The 21,017-nt window shown below is 37.5% G+C and overlaps 1 protein-coding gene across 1 annotated transcript in view; it reads left to right on the plus strand.

The window, feature by feature from the left end:
• The window catches only part of LOC123524507 (uncharacterized), a 41,360-nt gene that overhangs the window by 13,865 nt on the left and 6,478 nt on the right, over nucleotides 1-21,017 (plus strand). The gene's annotated exons all lie outside the window — the stretch shown is intronic.

The raw sequence follows: 21,017 nt of genomic DNA on the forward strand, positions 1-21,017 counted from the left end.
GTGGAATTTTTCATCAAAATGTACAGTTTTAATCAGCTGTTAAATGACCTACACTCCCGATATTTGGTTAAATCAATACCGGCCTACGGCCGAAAAAAAGTCAAATGATAAGCGCAATAGCTTAAAAAAACTTTTTGACTTCTAAAACTTGCACTCTTTTGTTGATACGGTAAATTTTGCCAACCCGGCGGTTTTGAAAATGCTTCCACCGAAGTCTGACACTTGTCTTTCTTTAATTTAAGATGATAGTGTGAATTATTCTATTAGATAATCATAAAGACTGTTCAAGCTAATTCTAGATTTACTTATAAAAAATAAATATGTAAGTAATTATCTATCTATCTATCTATCTATCTATCTATCTGTCTGTCTCATATTTGCAGGATTTAGTTTAAATCGGAAGTGTTAGTATAAAGAGTGTTAATACTTAACAGAATCTGACAATGAATATTATCAGGCACAGTGATACTTGAATATGACTTGTGCATTAAAGTTGGATGTTAAGATGATAGGTAGTAAGAACAGGGTAAAAAGTAAAAGGTTAATCTTTACAACTGCCAGCTTGAACTGGTCAAGGTCAGGTATTGTTGCGATATTACCAGGAAGTTGGCCTCAAAGGTTGATACTAGGTGGGAAAAACGAGTACTTGTGATGATCAGAGGTAACTTGTAGCTGTCTGAGCAACACTGAGTGCCTGTAAGTCTGATAGTTGTTTAAATGTAAGTCGGAAGGTTGATTCCTGTAATATGGTGGTAGATATTTTAAAACATAATGAGTCTGAAGTCTAATCTCCGGTGTTCTAGAGACCGCCAGGCCAGATCTTCTCGCATGGCTGCAACACTCGAAAGAGGGGAATAATCTCATTTCACCCAACGTATGGCACGCCTTTAGACCATTTCATTTGTGTTGGTATTTGTCTCAGTGTAAGACCGGACTATGGCCTTGTATCCCAGTTCTTTAACTTTTTTATGGTTGGTGGTAATGTTTCGCTGCTTTATTCGAATTTAATGTTTGTATAATGAGTGTTATAGTTTAAGTCGGAAGAAAGATATAGTCCAAGATATTTGGTATGAGGGACAGACTCTAAGATTTGGTCATGAAGAAACTAATTATCTTTAATGACATTTTTATTTTTATTCATTTTTAAGACTTCACTTTTCCATGTTCCACCGCTTCTCCCAGACTTGCATTTTGTCAAGGCAAGGATTAGGAGTCTTAGAGTGCTTCTTCCAGACTTGCATTTTGTCAAGGCAAGGATTAGCAGACTTGCATTTTGTCAAGGCAAGGATTAGGAATCTGAGAGTGCTTCTTCCAGACTTGTATTTGTCAAGGCAAGGATTAAGAGTCTGTGAGTGATTCTCCCAGACTTGCATTTTGTCAAGGCAAGGATTAGGAGTCTGAGAATGTTTCTCCCAGACTTGCGTTTTGTCAAGGCAAGGATTAGGAGTCTCAGAGTGCTTCTTCCAGGCTTGCATTTTGTCAAGGCAAGGATTAGCAGACTTGCATTTTGTCAAGGCAAGGATTAGGAGCCTGAGAGTGCTTCTTCCAGACTTGCATTTTGTCAAGGCAAGGATTAGGAGTCTGAGAGTGCTTCTTCCAGACTTGAATGCTTCTTCCAGACTTGCGTTTTGTCAAGGCAAGGATTAGGAGTCTGAGAGTGCTTCTTCCAGACTTACATTTTGTCAAGGCAAGGATTAAGAGTCTGAGAGTGCTTCTTCCAGACATGCATTTTGTCAAGGCAAGGATTAGGAGTCTGAGAATGCTTCTCCCAGACTTGCATTTTGTCATGGCAAGGATTAGCAGATTTGTATTTTGTCAAGGCAAGATTAGGAGTCTAAGAATGAGCTAATACTTAGGTAGATATGTAAATAGGTTTACTGATTTTAATTTATACTTTTCATTTCACAATCTGCGTTTAGTTTAGGTTGTTCAGATGATAACAAGCTATTTCTGACAAGACGTCATTTACCTGTGGACCTATCTCTGACAATACGTCATTTACCTGTAGACCTATCTCTGACAAGACGTCATTTACCTGTGGACCTATCTCTGCGAAACACTGGGTATCTAAATGTTGGGGAGGAGTTGGGGCTACAGTCGTACAGTGTTCCTTTTGGGCCGAGACTCTGTAGCTGTAACTAAGTCAGGGTTTTGAGTTTTGGCAAGGTTTTGAAACTGATGGGTATTTTTGTTTATAATTGATAAATAGTTTATGCATTTTTTTCTTTTTATATTAGACACGTATTAATGTTTGCTTTCAGTATGAAGTTTTGTTGTTTGGTAATTGATGTGTACTGTATCTGCTTGTTATCAGTTGTTATCATATGATATAGGAGATGTTTGAAAAAAATACTAAAAACATTGTGGCATATCGTACAAGCCATGGTCAGCAAGCTGCTAATACCATGAAGGATCTAAGCCCTGACATTGAAGATGGAACCACACATTACACAGCTGCGTCAGATTTAAGAACCACAGATCAGCAGCTTCCGCCAGGCCGGTGTCTGTTCAAGAAAAACAGTTGTAAAATTACTATAGTCTCATCTCATTTTGGACCTCAACTCCTTGGGCTGATGTGGAGAAATGGAATGGTATCAAAAGATATAAAACATGAAAAACATGCCTAGAGATATTAACCTTCTGGTATTAACGATGCCAGTTTTGACAATTTTACGTACTTATAAGTAAAACATCGGGGTCCAAAATTAGGTGAGGCAGACTTTAAATGTGGAAAAGGTCTTGTTTTTATTAGCATGTATTTGTTGTTTGTAGTGTTTTAAACGTGATTTCAGGATGACAACAATAGTTCCACTTGAGAATACGTTCATGGGAAATAGTTTGGGTCTTGGGTATACCTGTATTTTGGCACTACATTAGCTGTTAGCTGTGCTATTGACTGTATCACTAATGCGTCTGAAAAATATTAAACTACAAAGATGCATTGTCTCCCTGAATGCCCGTTGCTTACTTTCAAGCTCAGTGTTTCTCTGGCCAGTTTTGATTTACAGACAGACTACAGTTTATTTTAGTCTCAATTTTGTACAGAAATGTTATAATACATACATAAACGAACATTTGGCTAAATATTATGTGTAAAAGTTTTTTTAGTTTTATAGATGATTTATAATTGCAATACAGGAAAAAGTACTCAAGAAATCCAAGCAAAACCCTGAAAATATCTAAGATATCTAAGGGCAGCTTCCTTTAGATTTTAATTAATCAGAATATTGCAAAATTATTTAAAATAAAAATAATTAAACGAAATATACGTATCATTTCTTTATTCACATACATTTACCAAAGTAGTTTTAAAAAGTATTTTATATGTAATTGCTGTAATTGTTTATGAATTTCGAGCAAATATTAATGGTATCAAGGGCCCTACTCATCTGCAGTAATATTGTGAATACATTTTTGTTTTATGAATCCCCTTTGAATGATTTTCCTTGTTTCTGACTTTGAGATACACATGTTTGGTGTTCAATCCCTTTAAACTCCAATACCGACAAGTTTGTTCTAAATTTTCACACCTGTGTTCCGAATTTTGACAGCCCCACGTTTTTTTTTACAAAGATGGTTAAATACTAAACGTAGCCTATTTGCTAGAAATCCCAATTATCTTTACTTTCTGATATCCAAAGCATCCATTTCTGCTAAAGTATACCAGTAGTCTACAGTAGAACAATACAGCGTAAGGTACACAGTGGTCAAATCGGTATTCTAGATACAATATCTCATAAACGTGCTAGCTTTTTTTTCTGTGTTTCATTTCCTTTAACTTTGAGGTCTTTACATGTAGGTCCTGCTTTTTACAGGTAACGTGTTTGTGGTGATTATCTTTGAAGACTGCACTTACTCACAAGAGATTGAAATATGATTCTATGCCATTTGAAAAAAGGAACAACTTACTTCTTGCTTTTCTGATGTACAAGTCATAAATATATGAATGCTTGTCTCATAGACATCCCAACTGTAAATGAAAAATCGTTTTAGAAAGATTTTCAAATATAGGCGAAAACAAATATAAACTAGAAGATGCTTTTGTAGAAAAGCGCATGTCTCCCCTAATGCGAAGTTGTATAAGCAAAAAGTCAATAGGGGACAGGAGCGAAAGTCAAAGAGACACTGATGGTTGGCTGCAATAGGGATCATCTACTTGGCATGTCCGCATCCCACTAAGTTTCAACATTCTGGGTCTAGTGGTTCTCAAGTTATGAACTGGAAACGGTTTTCCATGTTCAGGCCCCTGTGACCTTGACCTTTGATCGAGTGACCCCAAAATCAGTAAGGTTCATCTACTCTGCATGTCCAATCATCCTATTAAGTTTCAACATTCTGTATTAAGTGGTTCTCAAGTTATTGATTGGAAAGTGTTTTCTATGTTCAGGCCCCTGTGACCTTGACCTTAGCTTAAGTGACCCCAAAAACGATAAGGGTTATCTAATCTTTAAGTCCTATCATCCTATGAAGTTTGAAGGTTCTGTCAAGTTATTGATCTGATACCGTTTTCCATGTTCTGGTCTCTGTGACCTTGACTTTTGATCAAGTGACCCAAAAAGCAATAGGAGTCATCTACTCTACCTTTGAAGTTTCAACATGCTGGGTCAAGTGGTGAAGTTTAAAGGCTGTATGTCAAGTGGTTCTCCAGTTTTTGATCGAAAATGAAATGTGACGGACAGATGGCCCCTGTGACCTTGTCCTTTGATGGAGTGACCCCAAAAACACTAATGGCCATCTTCTTTGTAAGTCCTATCACCCCATAAAGTTTGAAGGTTCTAGGTCAAATGGTTCTCAAGTTATTGACCGGAAATGGATGCCCATGTTCTGTCCGCTGCGTTCTTGATCTTTAATAGAGTGACCCCAAAATCAATATGGGTGATTTACTCTGCATGTCCAATCGTCCTATGAAGTTTCAACATTCCGGGTCTAGTGGTTCTCAAGTTATTGATCGGAAATGGTTTTCCATGTTCAGGCCCCTGTGACTTGACCTTTAACAGAGAGACTCCAAAATCAATTGGGATCATCTGCTCTGCACATCCTATGAAGTTTCAACAATCTGGGTTAAGTGGTTCTCAAGTTATTGATCAGAAATGTTTTCCATGTTCAGGCCCCTGTGACCTTGACCTTTAATAGAGTGACCCCAAAATCAATAGGGGTCATCTACTCTGCATGTCCAACCATCGTATGAAGTTTCAACATTCTTGGTCAAGTGGTTCTCAAGTTATTGATCGGAAATGGTTTTCCATGTTCAGGTCCCTGTGACCTTGACCTTAACAGAGAGACCCCAAAATCAATTGGGGTCATCTACTCTGCACATCCTATGAAGTTTCAACAATCTGGGTTAAGTGGTTTTCAAGTTATTGATCGGAAATGTTTTCCATGTTCAGGCCCCTGTGACCTTGACTTTAATAGAGTGACCCCAAAATCAATAGGGGTCATCTACTCTGCATGTCCAACCATCGTATGAAGTTTCAACATTCTGGGTCAAGTGGTTCTCAAGTTATTGATCGAAAATGGTTTTCCATGTTCAGGCCCCTGTGACCTTGACCTTTAACAGAGAGACCCCCAAATCAATTGGGGTCGTCTACTCTATAAGCCCTGCCAGCCTATGAAGTTTGAAGGTTCTAGGTCAAATGGTTCTCCAGTTATTGATCGGAAATGTAGTGTGACGGACGGACGGACAGGGCAAAAACAATATGTCTCCCCTAGTGGGGGGCGGGGGGTGGGGAACATAATCATAGATTCATATTAGTTTACTGATGAATCGATGATGCAGTACATCGAATAACCAGTACATGTAATACTGATATCTATACCAAAAATACAAATATTGCACGTCCAGTTGTTGGTATCACATAGACACATGTCAAAGTTTCACCCTGATTATTTCAATGACCTTGACCCCTAGTGTCAAACTAGGGGTCAACAAAACTTTTGAAGTGGAAAGTGGCTTTAACTTAGTCATAAATGGATAAATTTATCGATTAATAATAGCATTATGAATTTCGCAGAAATTCTCTTTATCCAAAAGAAAGAAAAACATGCGTTCACTTCCAACAAAATACGTTCTCTATCTACATTTTTGTTGGATTAAGTCACGCCTATATAATTTAGGTCATATGGCGACTTTTCCAGCTTTTGGTGGTTGAGGAAGCTCCCAGGTTGTTTCAGGTATGACTAGGAACCTGGGTAGAACCATGGACTTCCGGTAGTCAGCTTAATGACTTCCTCACAAGAAGAGTTCTAACTCAGCGAGATTTTGAACCACCAACATCAATTAGGGACAAGTGATTCAAGGTCAGTGATGTTAACCGCTCGGCTACGGAGGTCCTCTCTTCACATGAATATTGTGAGCATTTTCAGAAACTGAAAACTCAGAAAAATATGTCATATCATACCATAATAGTTTTCTGAAATTTTATTTCTTATAACTAATGTCTAGTCGATCTAAAATTCAACTTGAATCAGATAATCTACCAAACAGGAGCAATTTGGTCTGAAAGAAGTTTACTGCATGTAAATCATCACTGAAAAGTTATCACTCTGATCACCTTGGCCTTTATGCTACACAAAAGTTACTCTAACGGAGGATTCCGGAGATGGCCGAGGCTTCCCGATTGAGAAGTTATAACAATTCTGGGACATGACATAAACAAAAAGAATATGTATACTGTAACTCCATACAATCAGCACAGAGTTTATATAAACAATCATTTACCTATAAACCTGCTGACTGTTATAGGGTTATTCTAAAAATAGATACAGGGGCTGATTTTGGGAATGTGCAATTTAGATGTTATCATCACAACAGGCCGCGAATGGTATTGTTATGCGCATGTGCAAATATCGTGTAAAAATAGTCATCACAAAAATAGCCATCCCAAATAAAAGTCTATTTTTAGATAACTAGCCTGTTAACATCATGGAATGGGATGAGGAATTCACTAAGAAGAATGACTCTTATTACGGTTCATTTGTGTCTCTTGAGGCAGCAAAAATGCCATTGACGACTTTTATATATATTTTACTTCTTCCTCATTTTCGGAAACAAGATCGACAAGACACTTCGGACAGTTAAAGAAATTGTTAGAGTTCAACACTAATTTCAGACCCGAAGCCGCACAAGTCATGTAGTATGTTAATAAGTCGTTTTTACGGCAATAGTGCATTGAAATAAAACAGCTATACAACATGCTCTGTATTAGTAGTCTTACTCTATGTAAACATTCACGACTGTTATCAAAACTAGAAAGAAACAGTAACTTAAGTGCAGACAAGTATGGTTTGAGGCTGCGTTTTTTGGAACATGGCTTTCCCTGTTGGATATTCTTCCTTGTTTGTATCAGTATTATAGATAACCATGCCCTAACTGTTGTCATGGTTCGATAGCTACGGCTGACCCATGGTATCTGTAAGTACTATGGATAACATGCTCCGCATATTTTTGTACTTCAAAAGCATCATGTAGCTGGAACATGGTATATATGAGTATTTTAGATAGCTATGCTCCGACTGTTGTCCTGGTTAGATAACAACAGCTGGGGCATGGTATATATCATTACTATGTTCACCATGCTCCAACCATTGTTATATGTTTCTGTTACCTCAGCGGAGCATGGTAAATACCATTACTATAGTTATCCATGCTCCAACTGTACTGATGGTTCAGTAACAATAGCTTGAGGACGGTATATATAAGTACTATAGATAACCATGCCCAAACTGTTATCATGGTTCGATAACAACAGGCAGAGCATATTATTTATCAGTACTATAGTTAACCATGACCTAACAGTTGTAATGCTCCAGTAGCAAACTGTAGTGATGGTTCGGTAGCAACAGATTGAGCACTGTATATATGAGTACTATAGATAACCATGCCATAACTGTTGTCATTGTCTGGTGACAACAGCTGGAGCGTTATTTATATCAGTACTATAGTTAACCATGACCTAACAGTTGTAATGCTCCAGTAGCAAACTGTAGTGATGGTTCGGTAGCAACAGATTGAGCACGGTATATATGAGTACTATAGATAACCATGACCCAACTGTTGTCATGGTTTCGTAACAACAGGAAGAGCATGGTATATATCAGTATTACAGATAACCATGTTCTGGTTGTTGTTGTGGTTCAGGAACAATAGTGAAAGCTTGGTAAATATGAATACTATAGATAACCATGCCCCAACTGTTGTCATGGTTCAGTAACAACAGGACGAGCATGGTATATATCAGTATTACAGATAACCATGTTCTGACTGTTGTTGTGGTTCAGGAACAATAGTGGAAGCTTGGTAAATATGAATATTATAGATAACCATGCCCCAACTGTTGTCATGGTTTGGTAACAACAGGAAGAGCATGGTAAATATCAGTATTACAGATGACCATGTTCTGGCTGTTGTTCTGATTCTGTAACAACAGTGGGAGCATGGTAAATATGAGTACTTTAGATAACAATGCCCCAACAGCTATCATGGTTTAGTAACAACAGGAAGAGCATGGTATATATCAGTATAACATATGATCATGTTCTGGCAGTTTTTGTGGTTAAGTAACAACAGTTGGAGCATGGTAAATATGAGTACTTTAGATAACCATGCCCCAACAGTTATAATCGTTCAGTAACAACAGGAAGAGCATGGTATATATCAGTATTACAGATGCATATATTCTGGCTGTTGTTGTCTTTCGATATATATGAGTACTACTGATAACCATGCCCTAACTGTTGTCATGGTTTGGTATCAACAGGAAGAGCATGGTATATATCAGTATTACAAATAACCATGTTCTGGTTGTTTTTGTGGTTCAGTAACAGCAGTGGGAGCATGGTAAATATGAGTACTTTAGATAACCATGCCCCAACTGTTGTCATGGTCTGGTAACAACAGGACGAGCATGGTATATATCAGTATTACAGATGACCATGTTCTGGCAGTTTTTGTGGTTAAGTAACAACAGTTGGAGCATGGTAAATATGAGTACTTTAGATAACCATGCCCCAACAGTTATAATCGTTCAGTAACAACAGGAAGAGCATGGTATATATCAGTATTACAGATGCATATATTCTGGCTGTTGTTGTCTTTCGATATATATGAGTACTACTGATAACCATGCCCTAACTGTTGTCATGGTTTGGTATCAACAGGAAGAGCATGGTATATATCAGTTTTACAGATGGCCATGTTCAGGCTGTTGTTGTGGTTCGATAACAACTGCTGGATGACGGTAAATATGAGTTCTATAGATAACCATACCCTAACTGTTATCATGGTTTGGTAACAACAGGAAGAGCATGGTTTATATCAGTATTACAGATGCATATGTCCTGGCTGTTGTTGTCTTTCGATATATATGAGTACTACAGATAACCATGCTCCAACTGTTGTCATGGTTTGGTAAGAACAGGAAGAGCATGGTATATATCAGTATTACAGATAACCATGTTCTGGCTGTTGTTGTGCTTAAGGGGACGCATATTGCTACATTCACAGTTCATATGGCAATGCGGAAGGGGTGCATATTCAAGAAATCGATGGTGGGAAAATAAAAAACATATTCCTAAACTGATATAATACTGATGGACACCTGTAATATTCAGTATTTTGTGGATAAGGATGTGGTACTATGAATGTAATAGGAAAACAGAGGTCTTTGTGAAAGTACATTCAACACAAAATATTAAGCTTTTGTATAAGGAAAAAACAGGTTTTTTACAGTAACAGTGTTCCAAATAATGTTGAAGGGATGAGATTTTCTTTCTAACACACCAGGTTTGCTTAAACATGTAAAAAGTTTACGCCACGTCTGTTCATCTCTGGATGGACGCCATATTTGTCATTGATAAAATTGTAAACAAAAAAATCAGAGTGGGATTAGCATTGCAAGGGCATAACATGACATTCTACACAATGAATACCTTAGAACAGATATCTAAGATGCTACACAGGTCAGGCGGGTTAAATGCATAATGTCGATCACTTTAAATTCATCTTGAAAAGGTGGTTAATTTTAGTTTGTTTACATTGTTTTTAATTTTCCCACGACTTCTCGGCGATTCACTGCAAATGTATTACTGCGCCGGACGAAAGGTAACTCTAATAAACAACGGGAGACAACTTAGGTGTCAGCACGTGTACGATTTTTAAAAAAACATGTCGATGATTATAATTTCTTATCAAATAATGAATCCTATTCAGATATTCGTCTTTAATATTAGAAAATTATTAATTTCTGTGGACATTTGTCAAATAATATTACTTACAGTGGACTACTTTGCGCATCAAACTGGTTTCCGCTTCAGTTGTGAGGCACTTCCGTTATACTTTTTGACAATAATAACAAAAATAAAGTCACTTATAAACCGACTGCTACTTAAATCAGTGTAAGTAAAGTTGTTGTTACAACATTATACATGTTCGTTACGTTATGAGATAAAGTTTATCTTGAACTGCATAATCCATTAATTACGTTTAGATGATATTGCATTTACAACTTATTTGACCCCGTTTTTTCACGTGAATGACAGCATTCTCGTGCAACTCGTGCAAACAGAATTATGAAAAGTATGGTGGAGAATTCAAGGACAAATTATAAATGACATTAAAGTGAGGATAACTGTATATTCGTCCAGTTTTGATCATTGACATTCCTGCTGTTTATTAGTAACTTTTGTGAACAAGATTAGAATGTTGCTTTTGCACATATACACATTGATTGGACCTCTCAACCAAATTTCATACCTTATTTTTGGGATTTTTAAGACAATACAATTCAAAAGTTTGTTGAATGTGTTTTGATATTTAAGTGCATTGTAGTTCATGAATACCAAGTTAAAAATTAATAATGGCAACATTTCTAGGTCTTTATTGTAAGCCACTAGACTTCTGTAACGATAAATGTTTAATGTATTAAGGGGAATATACTCTTTTAGTTTTGTAATGTGGCATTCCTTGACCACCGTATCTTTTCTTATGCACTACTTTGTAAACAAACTAAACAATGTGTTTTAGCTCACATATGCGAAATGAAAAGCAAGACAGTGAACTTATTTCACATTCTTTCTTTAAATTAGAATCTGTAGGACATTGATAAATGTTTGGACAAAGTGAAGCACTATTATTTTCGCACCAAAAAGTCTTAATTGTTGACTTTTAATGTACACAAGAAGTCTTATGTAATTCAACAATAACTTTCTTGTTTCAGTTTTTCTCATTTTTATTTTAGTGAGCAATCCTTTGTGTACTTATAACAGTTGAAACAGTATTCATTTCATTTACCAAAACCTTGTACTTTTTTGCAGGTAAATTTTATAATACCCCACCCACTTTTTTCTAATTTCAAAGTATGCGTCCCCTTAAGTAACAACAGTGGGAGCATGGTAAATATGAGTATTTTAGATAACCATGCCCCAACAGTTATAATGGTTCAGTAACAACAGGAAGAGCATGGTATATATCAGTATTACAGATGACCATGTTCTGGCTGCTGTTTTTGTTCAATAACAACTGCTGGATCACGGTAAATATGAGTGCCACAGATAACCATGCCCTAACTGTTGTTATGGTTTGGTAACAACAGGACGAGCATGGTATATATCAGTTTTACAGATGGCCATGTTCTGGCTGTTGTTGTAGTTCGATAACAACTGCTGGATTACGGTAAATATGAGTACTATAGATAACCATGCCCTAACTGTTATCATGGTTTGTTAACAACAGGACGAGCATGGTTTTTATCAATATTACTGATGCATATGTTCTGGCTGTTGCTGTCTTTCGATTTATATGAGTACTACAGATAACCATGCCCTACCTGTTGTCATGGTTTGGTATCAACAGGAAGAGCATGGAATATATCTATATTACAGATAACCATGTTCTGGTTGTTTTTGTGGTTCAGTAACAGCAGTGGGAGCATGGTAAATATGAGTACTTTAGCTAACCATGCCCCAACTGTTGTCATGGTTTGGTAAGAACAGGAAGAGCATGGTATATATAAGTATTATAGATGACGATGTTCTGGCTGTTGTTGTGGTTCAGTAACAACAGAGGGATCATGGTAAATATGAGTACTATAGATAACCATGACCCGACTGTTGTCATGGTTTGGTAACAACAGGAAGAGCATGGTATATATCAGTATTACAGATAACCATGTTCTGGCTGTTGTTGTGGTTCAGGAACAATAGTGGAAGCTTGGTAAATATGAATACTATAGATAACCATGCCCCAACTGTTGTCATGGTTTGGTAACAACAGGAAGAGCATGGTAAATATCAGTATTACAGATGACCATGTTCTGGCTGTTGTTGTGGTTCAGTAACAACAGTGGGAGCATGGTAAATATGTGTACTATAGATAACCATGCCCTAACTGTTGTCATGGTTTGGTAACAACAGGAAGAGCACGGTATATATCAGTATTACAGATATAGAGAATCTGTCATTGGTTTTCGGTTAAGATCAGAAAATCCCAACCCGAGGGCGCTCAAGTGTTAAACGAGGCTGTGCCGAGTTTAAAACTTGAGCGGTGCGTCCGAGGGTTGGGATTTCCGATCTTCACCGAACACCAATGATGGATTCTATTTCTCACTTACCACAACAGAAACAATAAAAACAAGCATGAAAATATGAAACTATTTAAAACGCGGGAAATTGACGTCGGTAAGCAGAAGTCACGTCATGATATTTCAGTGACGCACAATAACAAAGTTCCGCTTTAGTTTTATCGTTTATAGCGTAACGGTACGTTCTTATCATAAAGTAATGAATTTTGAATCGAGAAATACACTATAAGGAACGGAGAGAAAAGATAAAGGTACCTGATTTTTAATTATTTTACATAAATAATATGTATATTCAGTGCATGAAGTAGTCCGTCAAAGGAGTGTGGGATAACCCATGTGAGATAAGATTTTCCAGCATTTCTAAAAATAGAGATTTTTCTGTCCGATAAGTAAGAAAACCATGTTCTGGCTGTTGTTGTGGTTCAGTAATAACAGTTGGAGCATGGTAAATATGAGTACTATAGATAACCATGCCCCAACTGTTGTCATGGTTTAGTAACAACAGGAAGAGCATGGTATATATCAGTATTACAGATGACCATGTTCTGGCTGTTGTTGTGGCTCGAATCCAACTGCTGGATCACGATGAATATGTGTACTATAGATAACCATGCCCTGCCTGTTGTCATGGTTTGGTAACAACAGGAAGAGCATGGTTTATATCGGTATTACCGGTGAATATGTTCTGGCTGTTGTTGTGGTTCGATATATATGAGTTCTATTGAAAACAATGCTCTAAAGCATTGTATATATCAGTACTATAGTTTACCATGACCACCAGTAGCAATAGCTGGAACATGGTATACAAGAGTAATATAAATAACCATGCACCGGTTTGATAACAACAGCCGTGCTGTAGTTACGGTTCGGTAGCAGCAACTGTAACATGATATATGAGTACTATAGGAAGAGAGTAGTATTTATCAGTACTATAGTTAAACATGACCCAACTGTAGTGGTGGTTCGGTAGCAAAAGATTGAGTACGGTATATATGAGTTATATAGATAACCATGCTCTACCTGTTGTCATGGTTTGGTAACAACAGGAAGAGCATGGTTTATATCAGTATTACAGATGGCTATGTTCTGGCTGTTGTTGTGGTTCGATAACAACTGCTGGATCAAGGTAAATATAAGTACTATAGATAACCATGCCCTAACTGTTGTCATGGTTTAAATGAACAGGAAGAGCACGGTATATATCGGTATTACAAATAACCTTGTTCTGACTGTTGTTAAGCACATTTACCAGTGAGAGTTTTTCTTTCAATAAAGAGCATTGCAACGTATGAATTCGAAAAATGCTAAGATAAAAAGGGACAGAATTTTATTATTATTATTATTATTATTATTATCATTATCATTATTATTTACCGGATTTTTATAGCGCTCTTTTCATCTATAAAATAAACGTTCAAAAGCGCTGTACAAACTGCATGATATGGACATACAATACAACACAAAAATATATCAACAATAAAAGGTATTTAGCCTGAATCAGGTTTTACTCTGCATTTTAATTGTACTAGATATTTTAAAGAACAATAAACAATAGGAAATAAGTTCCATTGCAAAGATTGTTTTTCAGTGAAAAGTGAGTTTCAATAGACCTTGAAGAAAAAGCTTTTTGGAACAACTAGTTGTTTTGAGTTGTTCTTGGATCTCAAATTTCTTGCTGGCTGATAGAGTTCCAGCAAGTCTTTAACATAGATTGGTGATTGGTCATGCAATGCTTTGTATGTGTGAACTAGAATCTTAAAGTCCACTCTATGAATAACTGGATTTTAAATTCTCACACGATTTTGACCACAGAAAAGTGGAAAAACTAAAAGGTTAAAATTTACAGAAGGTAAACCTGGAAATGAATATATTTCTATGACTTACATTTCCACTGTATAAAACTGAAATCATCAAGGAAAGGAGCTTCTATAAAATCTGATATACTGCCGATCTACAATGCAAAACTTCCCATTATATAAAAAGGAAGGACCTTCTCTACTTTTGTTCTGATGGAACAATATCTTTAGAGAATATTCAAGAATATTCATCCTGAAAAAGCAGCCAGAGACTGCCTATCAGAACCAGACATGTTGGAAGTAAGTGATAACTCTGATATTGAATAGTTGTTATAAGTACAAAAGAGTTGGGGTTTTTAAGAGGTACTATATACTAGAAACAGATGGGAAAACGTTCTTTTACTAATATCTAGAATGGACTGTTAAAACTTGTGTGGTGTAATTGTTATACAATTTTAAACATAATCTGTAATTTTATACACCTTTTACTCAACATTTCTATTTGTACTAAGTGCACATATTTCCTTTGTCTTTGTAAATCATGTCATAGGGTTTGATAGTTTTGTTATAAGTGCACTTGTGACAGTATGGCATCCAATAAAATCAACACTATTGCAATTTTGTAGAGTACTGAGTGCACTTAACACATTTGAACCTTCGAATTATTTTGCATTTTGTTGTATGCCAGATTGAGTTAAGTACAATTTTAACTATAAAACCAATTTAATTTGTGAGAAGTCCTTTTATAGTCTTCCTATATTATAACAACATTATTGACTATAATATAACTAAATCATACCTAAATATTCCCATTCAATAAAACGTTTTATGTGTCTAAAACCTTCTTTTGCGTTTCTCTCCACTATATGAAAAATGGACTTATACCGTTCTGGTTTTAACCCCTCGATATCAGTATTACAGATAAACATGTTCTGGCTGTTGTTGTGGTTCGGTAACAACAGCTGGAGCATGGTATATATGAGTACTATAGATAACCATGCTCCGACTTTTATAATGGTTCGGTAATAACATCTACAGCATGGTATGATTCTGATACAGACAATGCTCCAGCTGTTGTAACACAACCATGACAACAGTTGGTGCCTAATTATCTTTAGTACTGAAACAGATGCTCCGGCTGTTGGTACCGGACCATGACAACAGTCAGAGCATGTTTATCTATAGTACTGATACAAACAATGATCTAATTGTTGTTACACAACCATGAGAATATTTGGGTCCTGAGTATCTATGGTACTGATACAGACCGTACTCTAACTGTTGTTACACAAACATGACAACAGTTGCGGCCTGTTTATCTATAGTACTAATATAGACGATTCTCTAGCTGTTGTAACACAACCATGATAACATTTTTGGCCTGGTTGTCTATAGTCCTGGTACAAACCATGCTCTAGCAGTTGTTACACAACCAAGACAACACTTGGGGCCTGGTTACTTTTAGTACAGAAGGAAACCATGCTCTATCTGTTGTTACTGGTCAATGACAACAGGCGGAGCATGTTTATCTATTGTACTGATACAGAACATGCTCTAGCTTTTGCTACCGGACCATGACAACAGCCGAAGTAGGTTTATTTTATTGATACACAACCACGACAATAGTTGGGACCTGGTTATCTACAATACTGATACAGATCATGCTGTAGCTGTTGTTACTGGACCATGACAACAGCCGGCGATTATTTATGTAAGTAATGATACATACCATGCTCCAGCTGTTGTAACGCAACATTGACAATTGTTGGGGCCTGTTTATCTATAGTACTAATACAGACCATGCTCTACCTGTTCTTACATGAGAACAGTTGGGACCAGGTTATCTTAAGCAATGATACAGACCATGCTCCGTCTATTGGTTCCGGACCATGACAACAGTCAGAGCATGTTAACCTATAGTACGGATACAGATCATGCTTTTACTTTATTTTACTTATTTTGTTGAGTTTAACGTCGCACCGACACAATCATAGGTCATATGGCGACTTTCCAGCTTTGATGGTGGAGAAAGACCCAAGGTGCCCTTCCGTGCATTATTTCATCACGAGCGGGGACCTGGGTAGAACCACCGATCTTCCGTAAGCCAGCTTGATGGCTTCCTCACATAAAGAATTCAACGCCCCGCGTTAGGCTCGAACCCACATCGATCATGCTCTTACTGTTGTTACGCAACCATGACAACCGTTAGGGCCTTGTTATCTAACGTAGTGATGCAGAACATGCTCCACCTGTTGTAGCACAACCATGACAACAGTTGGGGTCTTGTTATCTATAGTACTGGTACAGAAGATGCTCCAGCGCTAGCTGTTGTTACATAGCCATGAAAACAGTTGGGGCCTGGTTATTTATAGTACTAATACAAACAATGCTCTGTCTGTTGTTACCAGTCCATGACAACAGCCGGGACATCTTTATCTATTGTACTAATATAGACCTTACTCAAGCTGTTGCTTCCGGACCATGACAACAGCCGTAGAAGGTTATTGTACTGAAACAGACCATCCTCTGGCAGTTGTAACACAACCATGGGGGAAGTTGGGTCCTAGGTATCTACAGTACTAATACAGACCATGTTGTAGCTGTTGTAACCGGACCATGACAACAGCCGTAGCTTGTTCATCTATAGTACTGATACAGACCATGCTCCTGCTGTTGTTTCCGGATCATGACAACAGCCGGTGCATGTTTAACTATAGTACTGATATCTATCATGCTACAGCTGTTGTAACGCAACCTTGACAATTGTTGGGGCCTGTTTATCTACAGTACTAATACAGGCCATGCTCCAGCTGTTGTTACCGATACATGACAACAGCCGGAGCATTTTATCTTTTGCACTGATATAGACCATGCTCTAGCTGTTGTTTCCGGATCATGACAACAGCCGGAGCATGTTCATCATAGTACTGATACAGACTATGCCCTAACTATTGTTACACAATCATGACAACAGTTGGGGTCTGATTATCTATAGTACTGATACAGATCATGCTGTAGCTTTTGTAACACAACCATGACAACAGTTGGGGTCTGGTTATCTAACGAAATGATGCAGACCATGCTGTACCTGTTGTAACACAACCATGACAAAAATTGGGGTCTGGGTATCTAATGTACTGGTACATGATATAGCTGTTGTAACACAACCATGATAAAAATTTTGGCATGGTTATCTAAAGTACTGATACAGACAATGCTCCAGCTGTTGTAATACAACCATGACAAATTTTTGGGCATGGTTATATAAAGTACTGATATAGACCATGTTCTAGCTGTTGCTACCGGACCATGACAACAGCCGGAGCCTGTTTATCTATTGTACTGATTTATACCATACTCCAGCTGTTGTAACACAACAATGACAACAGTTGGGGTCTGGTTATCTCTATATTGATACAGACCAGCCTCTAGCAGTTGTTACCGGTCAATGACAACAGCCGCAGTATGTTTAACTATTGTAATGATATAGACTATGCTCTAGCTGTTGCTACCGGACAATGGCAACAGCCGGAGCTGGCTTATCTATTGCAATGATACAGACCATGCTCTAGCCTTTGTAACACAACCATGACAACAGCTGGAGCCAGGTTATCGTTAGTACTAATACAGATTATTCTCCGGCTATTGTTACCGGACCATGACCACAGTCAGAGCCTGTTTACATATAGTACTGCTACAGACCATGCCCTAACTGTTGTTACACAATCATGACAACAGTTGGGATCTGATTATCTATAGTACTGATACAGACAATGCTGTAGCTTTTGTAACACAACCATGAAAGCAGTTGGGACCTAGTTATATTTAGTACAGATACAGATCATGCTCTAGCTGTTGTAACCGAACCTTGACAACAGCCGGAGCATGTTTATCTATTGTACTGATTTATACCAAACTCTAACTGTTGTAACACAACTATGGAAACAGTTGGAGTCTGGTTATCTATAGTACTGATACAGACCATGCTCTAGCTGTTGTTACCGGTCAATGACAACAGCCGCAGTATGTTTATCTATTGTAATGATATAGACTATGCTGTAGCTGTTGCTACCGGACAATGACAACAGCCAGAGAAGGTTTATCTATTGTACTGATACAGACCATGCTCTAGCTGTTGTTACCGGACCATGACAACAGCCGGAGCATGTATATCTATTGTACTGATTTATACCATACTCCAGCTGTTGTAACACAACCATGAAAAATGTGTGGTCTGGTTAACTACAGTACTAATACAGACCATGCTTTAGCTTTTGTAACACAACCATGACAACAGTTGGGGTCTGGTTATCTAAAGTAATGATGCAAACCATGCTGTTCCTGTTGTAACACAGCCATGACAATAACTGGGGTCTGTGTATCTAAAGTACTGATACAGACCATGATGTAGCTTCTGTAACACAACCATGACAAATTTTTGGGCATGGTTATCTAAAGTACTGATACAGACAATGTTCAAGCTGTTGTAACACAACCATGAAAACATTTGGGACCTGGTTATATTTAGTACAGATACAGATCATGCTCTAGCTGTTGTAACCGGTCAATGACAACAGCCGCAGCATGTTTATCTATTGTAATGATATAGACCATGTTCTAGCTGTTGCTACCGGATCATGACAAGAGATGGAGCATGTTTATCTGTTGTACTGATTTATACCATACTCCAACTGTTGTAACACAACCATGAAAACAGTTGGGGTTTGGTTATCTATAGTACTGATACAGACCATGCTCTAGCTGTTGTTACCGGTCAATGACAACAGCCGAAGCATGTTTATCTATTGTAATGATATAGACCATGTTCTAGCTGTTGCTACCGGACCATGACAAGAGCCGGAGCATGTTTATCTATTGTACTGATTTATACTATACTCCAGCTGTTGTAACACAACCATGAAAACAGTTGGGGTTTGGTTATCTATAGTACTGATACAGACCATGCTCTAGCTGTTGTTACCGGTCAATGACAACAGCCGTAGCATGTTTATCTATTGTAATGATATAGACCATGTTCTAGCTGTTGCTACCGGACCCTGACAAGAGCCGGAGCATGTTTATCTATTGTACTGATTTATACCATACTCCAGCTGTTGTAACACAATCATGAAAACAGTTGGGGTTTGGTTATCTATAGTACTGATACAGACCATGCTCTAGCTGTTGTTACCGGTCAATGACAACAGCCAAAGCATGTTTATCTATTGTAATGATATAGACCATGTTCTAGCTGTTGCTACCGGACCATGACAAAAGCCGGAGCATGTTTATATATTGTACTGATTTATACCATACTCCAGCTGTTGTAACACAACCATGAAAACAGTTGGGGGTACTGATACAGACCATGCTCTAGCTGTTGTTACCGGTCAAGGACAACAGCCGAAGCATGTTTATCTATTGTAATGATATAGACCATGTTCTTGATGTTGCTACCGGACCGTGACAAGAGCCAGAGCATGTTTATCTATTGTACTGATTTATACCATACTCCAGCTGTTGTAACACAACCATGAAAACAGTTGGGGTTTGGTTATCTATAGTACTGATATAGACTATGCTCTAGCTGTTGTTACCGGTCAATGACAACAGCCGGAGCAGGTTTATCTATTGTACTGATACAGACCATGCTCTAGCTGTTATAACACAGCCATAAGAAAAGTTTGGTCGTTGGTATCTATAGTACTAAAACAGACCATGCTCTAGCCTTTGTTACACAACCATGCCAACAGCTGAGGTCTTTTTATCTATAGTACTTATACACACCATGTTCTAGCTGTTGTTACACAACCATGACAACAGTTGGGGCCTGGTTATCTATAGTACTTGTACAGACCTACTTTAGATGTTGTTACCGGACCATGATACCAGTTGGAGCCTATTTATCTGTATTTATGATACAGATCTTGCTCTGACCATGACAACGTGGGTGCATGGCTAAAGTAATTTCAAAACAGTACAAATAACGTTTGTAGAAAAAATGATGCAAATATGATCAAATTTTGCACAGTTAACTTTTGTGTATACCATTCGATATAGCATTAATATTTCAAATGGTGCGTGCCGTAGAAAGAATTGTAAGACCTTACACTAATCTTCATATATATGTCAAATATTGAAGCAGCCATTTCTATGTATGTTGCCACAAAAAGAAAACTTATGATACCGCGTTTCTTGCCTCGTATATGACTTATAGGCTGCTCTGTGAGGGATATGTCACTGGGTGAAAAAAAATGTACAGCGTGACCAGGACTCGAACCCGGGACCTTTCGGTTACAGGACGAACTCTTTTGACAGAGCTACCCGGTCCCTTACACATTTTATCCGCTCCAAACATAGTTTGAATTTTAGAGAACAGCATTAATTTTTCTCGTTAGTTATCACAATGGCAGTGACTGTAAAAGGCTGCAATAATTCTAAAAGGGATATGTAAGATAAGAATTTTAATCAAATAAACATCACAATTAGGTTCAGGAAATACATGCTGCTTTGCTTCCTCTGAAGTGCATGTTTAACTAACAATTTTAACTTGAAAGCAATGATGTCTACAAAAGGAAACACTAAGTTACAGGGAGTTTTGTTGCATATGTTTTATATTGAAACATTATTTTAAATGTTCTGCTGG

Source organism: Mercenaria mercenaria, chromosome 3 (genome assembly GCF_021730395.1).
Source record: "Mercenaria mercenaria strain notata chromosome 3, MADL_Memer_1, whole genome shotgun sequence".
In the NCBI taxonomy this organism is placed as follows: domain Eukaryota; kingdom Metazoa; phylum Mollusca; class Bivalvia; order Venerida; family Veneridae; genus Mercenaria; species Mercenaria mercenaria.